The sequence below is a fragment of the Candoia aspera genome, chromosome 10 (genome assembly GCF_035149785.1).
Source record: "Candoia aspera isolate rCanAsp1 chromosome 10, rCanAsp1.hap2, whole genome shotgun sequence".
Classification (NCBI taxonomy): Eukaryota; Metazoa; Chordata; class Lepidosauria; order Squamata; family Boidae; genus Candoia; species Candoia aspera.
Genome location: NC_086162.1, coordinates 5716743 through 5734332, shown reverse-complemented (window position 1 = coordinate 5734332; position 17590 = coordinate 5716743). Strand labels below are relative to the sequence as shown.

Here is a 17590-nt window from a genome sequence, read left to right as displayed (position 1 = left end):
GCTTCTGTATCTGCGGGCCCGCGCCCCGCGCCAGCGTTCGTCGTCCGCGTCAGCCCAAACTACACTTCCCAGAATTCTGCAGAGCAAGCAACTCCCTCCTGCTGCTGCAAGAAAAAAAAATCTCGGCCTTTTGTGAATTGTCGCGAAAACGTGCGCTTCCGAGGGACTGGAGGGGGAGTCAAAGCGCTCCAAGCCTCGCGCCTGCGTATTAAGGAAAAGTCACGAACAGAGGGAAAGGGGCGGGGCCTGCCGTTCCCTCAGACTCGGCCCCGCCGCCATCTTGTTTCACCGCCACTTCGCGCTCGCTCCGTTCCCTCACGTCCCCGCCCCCTCCCGCTCGTTTCGGTGGGAAGCGCCCGAGCTGCGGCTAAAGCACTAGCACTCTCCGCTGCAGCCGACGCGCAACGGGAGCCACGGACTCGGATCAGGCCGGTGAGTTAAAGAAAGGCGAAGGAAGCTCCGCGGTGGAGCGGCGGTTGGACTTCTCTTTCCCTTCCCCCTTCTCCCGTCGCCGCCATTCACCCTGCCCGTCCTTCTGATTGGTTGCAGCGGCCCCCCGCTGTCGTTCCTGATTGGCCGCCGTCGGGGGAGACGAATGGGCGGAACTGTCATTAGGCCATTGGGTAAAGGTTGCGTGCGGACCGTGGAGGAAACAGCGTGCAACGGAAAGAGCCTTTTTTTCCCGGCCCTCCCTCTCTCAGGCCCGAGGCGCAGATCGGAAGGGGCGGGGCTTGTCACCCTGGGTAACTTCCCATAGAGGAGAGCAGAGAGGCCGGCGGGGCGGGGCTTAAGCTAAGCGGAAGGAACCTGAATTGCTCGAGGTTTGGGTTCTAAACCGCTTGGAAAGGGGCCGAATTCTGGCTAGTGATGTGGTTAATTCAGAAAACCGTGGTTCATTTAACCATGGCCAGCTTGTGCAAACACAGTACGTGTGTCCTCTTAAGAGGAAGGCCAAGTGTGGCTTCACCTCTCGGAATTGCATGGCTCTCAGGAAGAACTGGTGTTGCGGGTCAAACCTCGGACTGGGAGTTGAAGTCCACACACAACTCCCAGACTACACTTCCCGGAAGAGCCCAGGCTCGTGGCCGGCTCTCAGTGGCTCCTCCTTTCTATGGCTGTAGTTGGGACTAAAAGGCGGATGTTTAAAAAGCAAAAAAAAAAAGAAAGAAAGCTATTTAAGCCTTCTCTGGGCTTCATCGCCCCAGTTCCTGTAGTTACATCCTGATCAGGGTTGAAAATGGTTTATATCGTGTTTTTCTTTTGGAAAAGCAATGATCATTTCAGAAATTGGGAGCAATGCCAGTGGCAAGTGGCAATAGAACCCTGATTTCGCCCGTAAAGAATTGCTTCTCGGGGGAATTAAAACTACCTTTGAAGGCCCAGACAAAGCTTGTCCTTTTCCCCTGAGTTAATTGTGATGCGAGTATGTTGAGATTGATGCTTTGTTCTCTTGTTTCCTAGCTGTTTGCCTTGATTATATATTGATCATTGTCTGTTGGCTTCCATGGTTGTCTCACAGCTGTTGCTTCTTAAAATTAACTTTCTAAATTGCAACTATGCTGGGGAATTCTGGGAGTTGAAGTCCACATGTCTTGAAGTGGCCACGGTTGAGAAACACTGGCATATAGTAGAGGCTTCCTCTATCATCCTTCTCTTAGGCATTCCGTCTCTCTTTTTGGTAGTTCAGTCCAAGAACACAACCTCCAGTGCTTCCTGTTCTGGGAGGTCTTTTTTTGTTGCTGCAGGACCTTCTGAAGAGTTTATTATTGGGAAGGTTTATCTTTATATCATAGGGATTTATTCAGCTGCCCCCATTTCTTATTTTTCCACAAGACTTTCTAGTTTTCCTTAGCACAATCATTGGCAACTTGGTCTCTCCTTACTGTGGATCTCTGTTAGTTGTCTAAAGCCTTTTTTCCCCCCTGTAGAATAGGATTCAGTAGGTTATTTGGTTAGATTTTTAGTGGTTGCATTTCAGTAAGTCTTGGATCAGGATCACATGTCACAGTAGGCTATGGTTCAAAATTCTGGCTTACTGGAAATGAACAGGGTTTGACTGCTCTCACTTGTTTCCTGGCTAAAAATTGTGGGAAGCCTTCATCTGTAGGTTGTTTAGTGTGACACGTGCTGGATCCCTGACTTGCTCTCCTAAATATCCAGCATCATAAGCTAAGAATCAACTCTTGAGTTACGATTCTGGCTTATTAAGACAGGATTCTATTTTCAAACTAATGATTAACCAGTGTTGATATTTTCCTGGTTTGTTTAGCCACTTTCACTTGCAGGAGGAGTCAGGTGGGAGCAATGGAACAGCATCATGTATCAGCGTACTTACCTGGCAGGGGAGGTACCTTGATCACATGTATCAGCATGTTTGTCCAGTTCTGGTATTTATTTACTTATTGGATTTATATCCTGTCTTTCACTCAGGGTGGTCAGCATAGCATTTGTTCTTCTGGTTTTCCCCACAACAGCCCTGTGGGGTTGGCTGGGTTGACAGACAGTAATTGGCCCAAAGTCACCCTATAGACTGCTGTAGCTGAGAGTGGACTAGACTAGATCTCCCCAGTTCTAATCCCAACAACTCAACCTTTACACCATTCCAGCTCTTGTAGTTATGTCTTAGGTAAGTCGTGTCCGACTCTAGGGGGCAGTGCTCATCTCCGTTTCAAAGCCGAAGAGCCGGCGTCTGTCCGTAGACACTTCCGTGGACATGTGGCCGGCATGACTACACGGAACGCTGTTACCTGCCCGCCGAAGCAGTGCCTATTAATCAACTCACATTTGCATGTTTTCGAACTGCTAGGTTGGCAGGAGCTGGGACTGGCAACGGGAGCTCACCCCGTCACGCGGATTTGAACCGCCAACCTTCCAATCAGCAAGCTCAGCAGCTCAGCGGTTTAGCCCGCAGCGCCACCACGTCCCTATAATTATTATGTCTCACTAAGTCTTATAATACAAATAATGGCAAACAATGTGATACTGGAGTGGATACAGGCTTCAAGAAATGATGGTGCTGGATCAAAAGATTGTCACGTCCTGTTTGGAGTTTTCCCCCTTCATAACTAAGTTTTGTCTTCTTAACACAGTTATATACTACTTACAGTTAAACCTATATGAGATTTATTTCCAAGTAGGCATACATTGTTTTGTATCCTAATTCAAGAGCCTTTTTCTTCAACCCTCCTCTGCTTTCTCTTTCACATTCATGCGAGTGCATGTCATTTTCTAGCAGGTTCCTTCCTTTTGGTTTTTTCCCTTCATTCCATTTCTACCTCTTTCCATAAGCACTTCTCCTGATCTGTTCCAGTTCTCCATCCTCCTCCTTTAAAAGTAAAGTTAGATCTTGGCTGTAGACCAAATTGCTTGCTATTTGTCTTTTGTTTTGCATCAGGGCAGAACAGTTTATCAGGATGGAGAAAAGGCTGTGGATGTTCCTGACACTAGTAGTGTCTCCTGGCACTCACTGCAGCACACCTTGTTGGGGCTTGTATGTGTCTGGTATGCTGCCTTCCACATGGAGAGCTTTATTTTTACAGCGTGGTCCAGAGCCACAGCAATATCAACAGTTGTGCCCATAACTTTAAACTGTACCTTGGCCTGGTCATATCACTTTCAAAGTTCATTCTGCTTTCCCTGTGACCATTATTAGTGGGTTTTTTTAAATCTGTTCAGTTGTGTCTGATTCTCGGAGACTGCCTGGACAAGTCGTCTTGGCAAGGTTTTTTGGAAGTGGTTTGCCATTGCCTCATTCCTGGGGTTAAGAGAGAATGACTGGCCCAGGGTTACCCAGCTGACTTTGTGCCTAAGGCGGGACTAGAACTCTTGGTCTCCTGGTTTCTAGCCTGGTGCCTTAACCTCTGCACCCAACTGGCTCTCTGTTATTATTATTAGTGTACAATCTTGCAAAGTGTTATGAGCCTTAAATACCTTTAAGCATTACAATTATGTAGAGTAGTCAGCACTATGGTTATCTGAACAAGCTACTGTGATCTGCTACAGTAATATGCTTCTTTTTCAAAAGGATTTTCCTGTTAATGTTAGTGTTCTATGTCCATAATTCTCACAAGTGTTTAAAAATCCAGTCCGCTTGAAAAATAGATATTAGGTAAGCAATTGTTCAGTGTATCTTCACTTATTCCATTGTTCACTGATAATATTTGCTAACTTGGACAGTTTATTGAAATATTACCACCCTCCAAATGTCTGGCTGTCTAGCTCATTTCAACCTTTTTTCATCTGCTATTAGAGAACTTGAAATGATATTTAAACAGAATATAAACTCTTGATCTTATTATTTATTAAATTTCTACACCGTCCATCTCACTATAAAAGTGTCTCTGGGCGGCTTACAAATAAAAAATCATAAACAACTGTTATAAAAATACAAAAAATAGAAGATACAAGAGGAAAACTAAAAGGCAGAGAGAGTGTCTTTAAGCCACCAACCACTTATCTCTCAAGTCTTTAAAAGCAGGAGGTGCAAAGCTCATTTTAAAAGCTTGAGGAATTTCAAGAGGAAGCGTATGTCAGGGTGTGATTAAGCACCAACACAGGTTACAGCGAAGTGCTGATTCTGGCACAAGCAAAGGAGGACCAGGAAAGTGGGACTAGATAATAGCCTGGAGATCAAGTAGGCCAGTTTGGCTGGGAACACGAGGGTGCTGTTGAACATCAAGAAGACGAGGAACGTATTTGTACAATGTGCGTAGCTCAGTTTGGGATGGACCACAGGGAAGGGGCTTATCTTCTGATGCTAGTTGATTGAAGTAGCTCATGGCTACTGTCAGGGCTATCTAACAGCATCCCAGCCTTCTTTGCAGTAGCTGGCATGCTGTCACTCCTTTTTTAAATAATTAAAGAAATATTACACAGACACACGCACAGTGGGTCAGGTCAGGTTATAGGCACCATGGAATGCTGAAGAAAGTCTTGAATTTTCCAGACCTCTTCCAGGTCTGGCAACATACTTAGTTGCGTCTGCATTGTGTCACTGCATTATTTATTCCAACAAACTTTTGATCCAAAGGTGGGGTTGCCTTCCTCCTGACTTGGAAATGATTGAGGTTCAGAAAACCTCTTATACAAATGTGGCCGCTGATAGTATGACAAGAGAGTCTCTTCAGCTGCTTATTTGGACTGGACATAAACCCTCTGGAGCAAATAAAGCAGCGTTTCTCAACCTTGGCAACTCTAAGATGTGTGGACTTCAACTCCCAGAATTCCCCAGCCAGCATGCTGGCTGGGTTATTCTGGGAACTGAAGTCCACACATCTTAAAAGTTACCAAGTTTGAAAAACACTGAAATAAAAAGATTAGTCAATGTTTCTTTCTAATTATTCACACAAATACAAAGGTAGGATATTCACTTTCTCCCTGTTTTTTTTTTTTTGGTGAACTGTTTTTCTCCTGTGCGTAGTTTCTATAGTGCTCCTTCCTTGAAACCTGGTATTCTCTGTTTCCTGGTAACTGTTTGTGACTGAAATGCAGGAAGACTCTCCTGGCATGAGTCTTGGACTGCCTCCCCCCATCCAGTTATGGCACTTTTCCATTTTATATTCCAAGTTGAGTTTGTTCACTAAAACAATTTGGAAACTTTAGTGTTGGGCAAAACTGGGTTTGTTTGTATAAATTGATTGAAGAGAAAGTTATGACGACATATTTGTTTGCTGCCCGTATTATGAACTTTACAAAATGCCTTTTCAAACTTCTGTTGAGGTTTTGTTATGATTTAGCTGACTTCCAGACTACAAAATATTTTGAGGAGTTGCATAATATCATTTCAAAATTATGGTTCTGAACTACAGTTGGATCTGCACAACGTAGTTTCCAACTGACAGGAAAACTATGCCACTTAAATGGTTTAAATTAAATTGGTATAAATCAGAAAGTAGTAAAAAGCTGTTTTAAAATTCTATTCTGAAAACCAGTAGTTCTTTTTTGCATTGCATGTTCTATGCATTTTCTTTACATCACATGACTTTAAAATATTTACATTTGGGATCTTCTGACCAGCAGCCAGGCAAAATAGGTTAAGTATGAAACAGGAAACTACATTGGGGTTTTATTTCCTGCTGATTGCGCTTTTTAGTTTCTCTCTGCCTTCTTTCAGTCCCTTTCTCAAAACATGTATTTATAAACAAAAGGGAAATATGATAGGCATGTCGTGGTCTAACAGATATGATTTCATAATTACTGGACAAACCAGTTTTTTTTCTCAGCCTGATAAATTAGAGAGTATAATTTTACATATTTTTTTTATATTTGTTCTTCACTAACTTAGAACTTCCTTTTTTAAGGAGAATCTGCTAGACAGTTATTTAGTTTAGAACAGTCTCCTCAAACCCTTGCTGACTTGGGATACTAGGAGTTGTAGTTCAACACTTCTGGGGCTGTAAGGTTGGAGAAGTTAATGTAGAGACTGTACTGCTGATATAATAATATTCAGGATATTTATATTTACCTATTTTTTTTTAAAAAAAAATGTAGATACATTTTAAAACACAGGTTAATGTAAATCACCTGACTTTTCTGAGATGTTTCTTTTTCCTCAATCTTGTTTTTAAATTACAGCCTAAAGGACCTACTTAAAATACTTTAATCTCAGGGCATTTTGTGTATAACATGTATGCATGCCTTCTGTTTATGTTCCAAATGGGTTTGAATACTTTGCAATTCTGAGGCTAGTGCCGGAGCAAGGAATCTGGCATTTGGCAAAACATTTAAAATCCTTAACCTTTTAGCTTGTAAAGGAAAGCCTACGTTTCAGTGTTTCTCAACCTTGACAACTTGAAGATGTGTGGACTTCAACTCTCAGAATTCCCAAGCCAGCCATACTGGATGGGGAATTCTGGGAGTTGAAGTCCACACATCTTCAAGTGGCCAAGGTTGAGAAATACTAAGTTTCAAGCCCTCAGGATTGTTGGGAAGAGCTCTGAGATGAGTGAAGCCTTAAAGCTACCCTTGGGGACTCTGCCGGCACTCTCCTCCGACTTCGCCTCTCTTCCGTCCTTTCTGTTTCTCTCTACTGGTCCTGCCCCCTTCCCTCTTCCCTCTCTCCTTTTGCCAGCCCATCCCTGGTTTTAACTTGGCCTCGCCAATGGATAGGAACATAACCGTCCTGCTTGCAATTTAAGCAAGACAAACGTGCTTGGGAATGCGAGGGCTTTGCCAGGTTGTCCTCACCCAAGCAATCGGCCGGGTTTCCACCACTGGACCGAACTGCTGATGCAAGAAGAGAACCGGCGAGCGAATCCCGGGAGCCCCTAAGGTCACCAGAAGACCGCTTTGAAGGCGGGGAGGAGGGAGGCTGAGCATTTGCAACCTCCCCCCCCGCCTGAATTCTTGTCCCCATTATTCGCGGTGGGGAGACGAGGCTCTGAAAATCAAACCCCGGGACGCCAAGGTCCTGCCCCCACTTCCTTGCTCGCGAGTAAAGGAGTATTCACTGTAGCATTGCAAGCGTTTCGCTGCTTCTAAAGCGAAGCTGCCCTCTCACGGACAGCCCGCGGGACCAGTCGCGGTGCTCCCAAGCCCGCCTGCAAAAATGGAGCCTGGGTCGGTTTTTTTTTGCTTTTTTAAAAAACCCCCAAAACTCGGAGGGTCAGCACCGCCAAGATCGCCTCGTCCACCCGCATCTCTGCCTTTCCCTCCCCGCCCCTCCCGCCGGCCGCGCATTGCCCGCGGGCCCCGGCTTGATGTCGCGTGCCCGCCGGGCGCCTGTGCCTCGCGAGGTCCGCCTTTTACATAAGTTGCTCCTGGCTCGGAGTCTCCGCGTCTGACCCCTGCGCCGCCTCTCAAGGTAACTTTAAAACAGGAAGTGTACACAGGGGGTGAGTGATGAGCGGGGCAGCCAATCCGGGCCCGGGGATCTTCCGCGACGAGGGCGCCCAGCCAATGAGGGGCCGGCCGAGGGCGGTTTGGTGTCAAATAGCAGGCTAGATTGAATGTCTTTCACCGTTAAAGTGGAAGGAGGCTGCACCGTGTCTCATTGGAGTCTCTGGGAGTTTTGCACTGAGGCAGGGGTCAGCTGAAAGACAAAGAAAAATGGCGAATAGTTTGGGAGGGCAGCTGTTCAGTTTTGTACCACAGTGGACACTCCAGACAGCCTTGCCTGCTGCTCCTGCTGCCTTTGTTTCCTCTTCCTCCACGTCTCTCTCTCCCTTTTGTGGAGATGGACTAGAAATGGCTCATTTAGCTCTGTCAGAGGAGGGATAATTAGCTGCCTGTAAAATTAACGCTCTCCCTGGTAAGTTTTTTTGTATTGCTTTCGTTTTGTTTTTTTTTCCTCATGTAGCAATCCTTGGAGTAGTCATAACACCCAAAAGTGCAGATAAGTTGAAACTGTCTCTGAAAATGGCCCCTTGGCATTCACTGGAAACCTTAGGGAGCACCTATTTTACCTTGCCGTCCTTGGCTTGTCCCCAACCCCACTTCTCTCCCCCCTCCCATTTTTTATAGCTGTGAAATATGAGAGAAATGTGTACAGAGATGCATAATCTTTTTGTGTAAAATCAGGGTCGAAAGTCTGGAACTCTTCTCCCACCCACTTCCTAGTAATTTGTCTTTCTTGAAACGCACTGAAGCTTTTATAGGAGGCCAAAAATGTAAGCGGAGAGTCCTTCAGCTTCCCTCTTGATTTTAGGGAATACAACATTGGCAACAAGTTTGGGGGGTGGGTGGGGGTGGCATTGACTTGGCCCATGCCATGTCCCATTTTAATACAAAGACTTTGGGCTGATGTATTTGTACATCTGAATTCAATGCCACCTGTTTGTAACAGCCAGATATTGACATCTGTTTCGTCTGTCACTCCTTTTTCCTCCTTGTCTCCACCCACATCCCAATATTATGTAGCTTGACTGATGGGACTGCAGGAGGGGAAGAGTTATTTCTTAAAATCACACATTTTTTAAGCAGCATGAGTCATAACAGTATGTTACCTGTCATAAAGCTAGTTTCCAGATGTGAGGGTCTTTAGACCTTTGTAGTAGCTACGCTGTGTTGGTTTTGGAATGCTGGAGGGAAGGAGCTCAGCTGTTCCCTGGTAGTTTCTGTCCCATATCTACTTTAAGTAAGAAAAGTCTGTCCTTCAGACCACTGAAGAAGAGCTTAGGGTGAATACCTGAAGACTTGAATCTCTTCTCCTAACTTGCTGTAACCTTTCATAAGTATAAGAATACTTAGGGTTTTTTTTTTAAAACTGCAATTAATGATAAAGGTCACTGGAATGTTCCTGCTATTGAGATGTCTCATCCTTTAATGGATTAAGGTGAATAAGTGCACTCTGGAATGCTTTCATAGCAAAGGGCTTACCTGTTTGCCTTAAGTAAAGAGTTACACCTGAGTTCTTTACATTTTTTCCCTTCCCCTTCGGTGGAATAGTATTGCAGTAAAAGTTGCTGAAGCAAGGCCTGCCTTTGCAAGCAAGAGTGACCTTGAAGCACAGCTTCTCTGAGTTAACTGTTGAAGGACGAAGTTTGTTTATGCTATTTGAAGCTGGTGAAAGGAATCAGTTGGAAGGAAGAAACGGGGGTTTGTAGTATCTGAGAAAGTGGTTACTGCTATGAATACCATGAAAAGCTGAAACGAAAGCCATTTTAATAAAGAGCTTTGAACTGCTTTCCCCTCTGTCTTCTGGGCCCCACTATTATCCTGTTCTCAAAGGGTTCAAGAGGCTAGAATCTTTTAGCTCCCCGGAAATCCAGAAAAATGACAGGTCCTGGATTTATGCCTTTCTGCCTTTCTCTCATGCATAACCTTCATTTGCTGGCCTTGTGAGCAACATTTTGAAAGTTCAGAATATGTTATCTGTTCCTTTTCCTTGAAAGGTGTAATGTGTGAGAACATGATTTAATCATACAAAATCTATTCTGTGATTATTAAGCACAGTCATAATGAAGGAATGCCTCCTGGGAGTATATTTCACCAAATACTGACTACCAAGTAAAGGTTTATAATGGCTTTCAGTTAATGATCAGGACTCTACCCATCATAGTAGCTCAGAGGTGGCCTTGGCACCCACCTGACTTGCTGAAGGGAGCAGGAAGCAGGTTCATCTCCTTTCCTCCACCCGTTCTGCTTTTTGTGGGACTGATGGCTGTTCAGTTTAGTTCTTCTTTCTTCCTTTGCATTTTCAGGAAATATCCCTTTGCTGGAGTGGTCTTAAAAACAAATGTTGTACTCCTAATAGCATCTTTCAGTAAAGTATTGTAAGAGCTCTAACAGTATGTCCAGGTCTCCCATTTGCCATTTAGGTTTTGGAAAAAAAAGTTATGCATTATTGTTCATAATATAAAAAATAGAGGCACAGCCAGCTGAAACTTTGCATATGCATCTTTGGACTAATGGGAACTGTGCAAGTCAAATGTGTATTTCAGTGGGTATTACATGGTTGAGTTTCCTTTTGGATTTTACTTCTGGTATAGTCTGATTGCATGTAGAAGCTTATTCCTTTGTTTGTTTGTTTTGTTTTGTTTTTGTTTTTTGTTTTGCAAGTGGTAGTTCCAGATTTGACAGGATTGATAAAATCACATTGCCACCCATAAAGTATAGTGCCTTTTCTTCATGCAAACAGGTGAACCTCCAGGTCTGTTAGGAAACCAGAAGATCAACTTGCACATACAGACAAAACACTAGTGCATGATCCATATGTTATCAGCCATAGTACCTCGGTTCATAACATGCGCTAAGCCAAAACCAAACCTAGCCACAGTTTGTAAGACCTTGTTGCTTCCATCCTGTTGTTCCAGTTTTCAAAAATTGTGTTTACCCTATTCTCTCTGATGTTGTTTCTAGGCATTTATGATTATTTCTGTCAAATGGCTTGGTTTCAGTAGCAGCTTTTAGGTATGTTATTATGGGTATTATTACTAATGGCAAACAAGCTGGCTTGCAATACAATTTTGTTGGTATTTTTTCCTCCCTGCCAATTTGTGCCATAGTTAGGCCCCAAACTGTGGCTTGTACTTTTCCAAACAAAATCCATCATTTTTGCTTTCATATTTTATCTGTTCAGCACTCTAATTAGGGTCTTACATGCATGCTTGAATGTTGACAGATTTGCATAGGCCTTGTGAAACAACCTGTAAATTTTGGTTTATTTTCAAGTACCACAATCATGTGTCTGTTGAATTACTTTCACTTGGTTCCCTTTTCCAGCACAGTAAACAGTATGATAACTTAGATGCTATGTTTTGTTAACCATGGTTATGATTTAGTATGATCTGTGAACACAACTATGATATGACTGGATTCATACAATTATGTTAAGCTATATTTTTTCTGAGTCTTGGCTTAGCATGATACATGATCTAAGCCACCACTTTTGTTAGTAAATTGAAGTTTTTAGCTTAGTGTTATATCAATCAGCTGCTTATAGTTTGTTCAATAAACGATATGTAAAATGCTATGGTTTAGCACAATGTGTAAAACCAATGACTGTTCTTCGGAATTTTTACTGTAATTAGGTGGAATCTTAATTATGTTTTCCCTCCAGCTTAAATGCTTTTCTATCTTCTTATGGGACTCACAGTTTAGAAATAAATGAACAATCAAGAGGGCTAGCTCACATTTATGATCTGGAAATGAAATCAGACTATTGCATATTATATAATATGTGAGATAAGGATCCAAATCTAGAAACCTACCAATGCTTTTGAGTTTTTCTTATCCTTTTATTTGAGCAAGTTAGTAGCCAAAAGTATTTGCAACTTTAGGTATTAAAGTTGTTAATGTATAACAGCTGTGGTGGTTCAAATAAGATTTGCCCCACACACATGCAATGTGTCTGGAATTGTATGTTCTATTACAGGTAGTCCTTGACTTACGACCACAATTGAGACCGGAACTTCCCTCGCTAAGTGAGGCGGTCATTAAGTGAGTTGTGCCTGATTTTATGAGCTTTTTTGCCATGGTTGTTAAGCAAATCACCGCAAGCGTTAAGTGAATCACTTGGTTGTTAAGTGAATCCAATTTCCCCCATTGACTTTGCTTGTTGGAAGCTGGCTGGGAAGGTCACAAATGGCGATCACGTGACCCTGGGATGCTGCAACCATTGTAAATACATGCCGGTTGCCAAGTGCCTGAATGTTGATCGTGCAACTGCAGGGACGCAGCAACGGTTGTTAGTGCGAGGACCAGTCGCAAATCACTTTTTCCAGCGCCATTGTAACTTCAAACTGTCACTAAATGAATGGTCATGAGTCGAGGGCTACCTGTAAGCCATAATTTAGCATAATGTGTGAACCCAGGTATAGTGGTTTGTATACCAAGATTTATGCCATAACATGTATAAACCCTTCTATAGTCATCCCTGGTTGAAACACACCTTGGCTTAGTGCTAAGTTAAATCTAGCCAGTGCATCTAAACTGGTTTGTATTAGAATAAAAACACACACCTTCTACCACCTTTGGGGATCATGGTTTATCAGATAACAGAATATAGATAATGCTTAACAAGATCTTAAAAGCTGAGAAAATCTAGATTTGTTGAGGGTGGTGCTTGGAGCATGCCTGATACCACAGCCCTTGCAGAAACTGAAACTGCAAACAGAAAATGAACTCTATCCTATGTTCCTTGAAGTTCCTGAGGAACCAAGAACTAGCTGCCTTTAAATGGGATATTGGATGAAAAGTGTTCTTGTTAGTTCAAAACTTTCATGTGCTGTTTTGTAGCTTCTATAAAGCAATCTGCTTTTTGAATATGACTTAAAAGTGAAGGTGTTGGATCATAGGGTTCTTGATAGAGAACAAGGATGGTCAAGGTGTAGGTCACAGAATGCGTATACAGCCGGCTTCCTAATAGTTCCAGAGCAGCAGATTACCTGTCACATCTAGGAGTGGCACAGGTTTAAAAGGTGTCTTGTATTAGAACTGGATCATTAGGAAAGTGCTTAAGGATTGTAACTTTGCCCTTGAAAATAGAATGAGTTAACTCCCTGGCTAACAACTCAAGAATGTGCTAAAGGCAGAATAGTATTACATGGCCATGGCCTTATTTTACAAGCTTGCCGCGTTTTGTATTTGCCGCTAAATTCTTTTGTACTGAAGTCTGTGGGAAAATTTAGAAGGGAAAGGCAAAGAAGTTTTACGTATTTTGCTGGACTTCTTCCTGTTCCAAAGTTCATTGCAACATCCCATCCCACCTTGCATGTGCCTCAGGCAGCAGTTCCTGGGATGAGAATTCTGATACCGCGGCAGTACGTTTGCATGGCAGTTAGTTTGGGAAGATGGATATGAGTCAGAGTCTTTATTCTCTTTTCAGTCACAATCTTGTGAACTGTCTTGGTGATTACACATTAATAAATGATGTTTATGAACCTGCTTCCCATTCCCAGGATCCCTGGGAATTGTAATTTAGTGAATGGGAAGAATTAAGATAATCCCCTCATTCTTGTTTCCATGTTTCCTGAAATGATAGGATGGCAGTGTTTCATAATGGACCAGTCATATGATATTCTTTCTCAAGCCTATTATGAAATTATGAGGATTGCTACCTCACTCCTTCATGCTCTGCCACGGGCTCATGAACTGTTCCATATTTGGAAGTTGGGCTGTTCTTCGTTGTAAATTTTAGAAATGTATATTGTGCCCGTCTGTATTTTTAAGTGCCCAAAGTGACTGGTTTAATAGTTTTTTTAGTATCTCCAAAACTGAACATCTTTTAGTAGCATTGAAGGTTGCAAGGCTAAGAGCAGGTGCCGATTGGACTAGGATCAGTTTCTGGAGACTGAAGTTTACTGTGTATCAGAATTATTATTAGTTTAATTGATAATACCCAGAGCCTTCAGAGTAGAATCTCAAAATGTGTGGTCTGTCTTATGCCATCTCTGACCTCTTGAACCTGCCCTTAATAATGGCTCTGAAGTACAATACAGCAGAAGTGATTCTGCACTTGGAAAGTACCTTGCTTGCCAAGGAAAACCTGTAGGTAAGTAGGAAAATCTAATGTAGTATAGTGAAGCCTTTAACAAAATCAGTCTAAGTAAATGTTTAACTTTTAAAGTACCATTTTTAAATATGTCCTTGAACTGTTTTGTTTAAAGGCAAGTACAATAATTGATGGAAATAGCAATGCCAATATGTTTTACTCCTCTCTTAATACATTACTTTTTAAAACTAGCAAGTGAAGCATTTTCCAAATGGCTGGTGATTGAGGTGGGTTATAAAGAAAAGGTCATTTTTTCTTTGGCATCCAGCTTGACCACCTTTCTTCTGGAACATTGTTGCTTGCTGGTCCTATCTGGCATATAGCTTTTCTGTTCACTTGCACCCTGAAAAAAACCTTGTAGTGGGAAAATGTTATGTAGGAATCTAATATTAAATTTTGTGCAGGAATGGGTTATGTTAAGTTCAGTTAATTTTGTGTGGCACAAATCTATTGTGCTCATTCACCTTATTCAAAATGTGGATTGTGAACGCTTAGAGTAAGCTGGTGAAAAGGAGACTTTCTCATGAGCCACAGATATATTTATTCAATATTTATTCATTTAAAGATTCAGATACTGATCTGAAAAGTGGAAAAATTGATGATTCTTCTTGGCATGCATTGTTAAATTTGGGGAGGTACTCACCCATCATATCAGAAACATATGCGGGTTGGGCTTGATAGAGACAATTTAAATCAGCAGTGGATATTATTTCAGCTGAACTCCACAACAAAGCAGCGTAGGTTCTGAGCTCAAAATAGATGTGCTGAGAACAAAGTTGATTTTCAGAAGCACTCATAGGTGCCCCCATTCTTGGTCTGCTTCATTAATCTGGTAAGAAGTAGGTTGTGCTATCAGAGTTAATTCTGGCTCTTGCTGCTAACATAGCTTCTTCCAAGCAGGTTCTCCAACTCCTCTGTGCAACCATGAGAACTGAGATAATTGAACCTCTTTCGCTGCCCAGAAATTATGGCAAGTCTGAATTTTGTGGAGGAAAGCATCTGATTATTTTAGTAAGGTGACAGATAGGGCTGTAGACCTTCTTTCAATTACACGCAGTCCTCATTTAGCAACTGCCTTGTAAACCACCCAGAGTCCCTTTTGGGAGATGGGCGGCGATAAATTAAATAAATAGATAGATAGATAGATAGATAGATAGATAAATAAATAAAGTGACCACTCAGTTATGAAGCTGATGAAAAAGTAACTTTACAACCAATCCTTGCATTTACAACCTTTGCAGGTCCATAAAGAAAAGGAAAGTTGAAGTAAGATTAGTTGAAGTAAGATTGTATGCACAGTCATAGTTTCACTTAGTGACCGCCTCACTTAACCAAGTTGCTGGTCCCAATTGTGGTCACTAAATGAGGACTATCTGTATGTTTATGTCAATAGCCAATCTTGTGCCATAGTGTGGATATAAACTGTTGTCAAAGTGGTCAGGGGTATGATCAGGTTTACAAGCATATAAATAAGTTCCCTTAGGCACGAAAGCCGGCTGGGTGACCTTGCGCCAGCCACACCCTCTCAACCCAACCCACCTCGCAGGGCTGTTGCTGCGGGGAAAAGAGGAGACAGGAGTATTAGGTATGTTTTCCACATTGAGTTATATATATATAACAAAAGGTGGGATAAAAATCTAATAGTAGTAGTAGTAGAAATAATTTACTGGCAGGTTTGTGAGCAACCCTCAAGTAACTGTGGTGCTTCTCTGGATGCGGAGCTCTTGTCCCTTCCTCAGGTTGCTTGATGAGGAAAGGAAACCAGATATGGGGGGGGGGTTGTTTTTATGGCTCCGCTGTGCATCACTTGCATTGCTGTTGGCTTCTTCAACGTTTGTTTCCTTCCTCTTTTATAGGATCACATGCCATGTAACTGATTAACAATAGTTAATAATGTTACAGTATATTTCTATTTCTCGATGAATAGGTCAGCTGTTAAAAAAGGGAAGGTAGCGTTAGGATTGACGGAACGGCATAAACGTTAAAGGAAACCAGTCCTTGGGATGTGTGTATGTCCAGTTATTATCTTGAATTATTTGTTTTTATTTATTTTATAAATTTATTCACCGCCCATCTCTCCCCAATGGGGGGACTCTGGGCGGCCAGATTATTCCTCATCCCTCCCTTATTTTTTTCTTTTTATCTATAGGAGAATTAATGACAGATGCTGATCTAAGAAAAGCTGACATAAAATAATGCGTTTCTGAAATAACTTTTGCTGAAAATATGCAGCCTTCTGTTTCAATATTGTTTTGGAAGATACATTTATTTTACTTTATTTTATTTCTATACCACCCAAAGCAGTTTACAAGTGAAATTGAGGAATATTAATTAAAGCCATCACAACAAACCAATAGAGCTTTAAAAAAATGACAAAAATGACATGTTTACTTTTTTAAAATAGAAAAACTAAACAAGAGGCAAACAGAAAGGCAGTCTGGTCCTGTAATTGTAGTTATTCCATAAATGCCTGAGGGAACAGGAATTTCAATTGTTTTCTGAAAGAAGGTAGTGTAGGGAGCAGCCTAACTTCTCTTTTGAGGAAGGATTCCGTAATCATCATGCTTTACTTAGAAGGCCCAAAATACGAACAACTATAGAACTTTCAGCCTGGAAAATAAATTAATAGTCAAAGATTTTCTGTGTTTGTTGTGCTATAGCCTTCAGTGAGATCTCATTTACATTTTCCTCTAGAAAAACATTCTGCTACCACATACTTTAAATTGTGCAAATCAAATTGATTCAAATATGTGCATTCCTATATCTTTGTTCCGCACTTTTCTTGAACACCGAGGATGAAATTCTCTTTCAAATCTCTCGTCTCTCATTTTGAGGTGATAAAATTCAAGGCTCTTGTAGTTTTTCCTACTCATGTCTGTTCTCCCACCCAGTATATTTGATGCTCTTCTTACACTGAAATTCATCTTGTTGCATATCTGTTAGTACATCTAAATTCTGCATCCATTTAATTATACAATCTTTAATTTGCTTAGTTTTGGGGTCATATTTTAGCAATTATTTGTAGATAAGGCCCAACAAATGCTCCAAGTTTCATGTTATAAGATTTTCAAATTCAATCAGATATTTAAGTATTCCCCCTTATTTCTGTAGTTCTTTTAATACTGTATTATTCATTTGAAGATATGTAACCACTGAGGCAGTTGAGGTTATTATGAAGAAAATGTCTAGGGAAAAAATACATTTTAAATCAAGTATTGCTGTTTAAATTTTGAGGTGCGTCAGAGGCAAAATAGAACACGTTTTGGATGATTATGAATACTGGCTGCTTCTGCAGAACTGCTACCTGAGCATTTTAGGCAAAACCAGGATATAACTATGGCAAAATTATATGAATTTGGGTGAATCATCAGATTATTTCTATCCAGTTATCCTATTGGTTTTCTTAGTAACAGTATGATATTTTGATACTGTTGTTCTCTAAGTGGCATTTATTTTACTTCTTAAAGAAAAAATGTTAAAGTACTTTGGAATCAAGTTTCTAAATTAAAGGAAGATATGATGCAATTTCACATACAGGTGGTCCTCGACTTGCGACAGTTTGTTTAATGATGGTCTGAAGTTACGATGGCCTCAGAACGGGTGCTTTACAACCTGTAAAGCACTTCCAAGTGTCGCAAAACGTTGCACCCCCCTCCCGCG

At 41.7% G+C, this 17590-nt stretch overlaps 1 protein-coding gene across 2 annotated transcripts in view; it reads left to right on the top strand.

Annotated features, from left to right (window-relative positions):
• Positions 1-255: 255 nt before the first annotated feature.
• NFYC (nuclear transcription factor Y subunit gamma) overlaps positions 256-17590 on the top strand; it is a 53183-nt gene continuing 35848 nt past the window's right edge. The window contains exon 1 of one of the 2 annotated variants that reach the window (XM_063311643.1): positions 256-432. The gene's annotated coding sequence lies outside the window, so the exon portion shown is untranslated. Of the gene's footprint in view, positions 433-7986; positions 8249-17590 lie in introns of those variants that run through there. The other variant, XM_063311644.1, reaches the window with a different exon arrangement.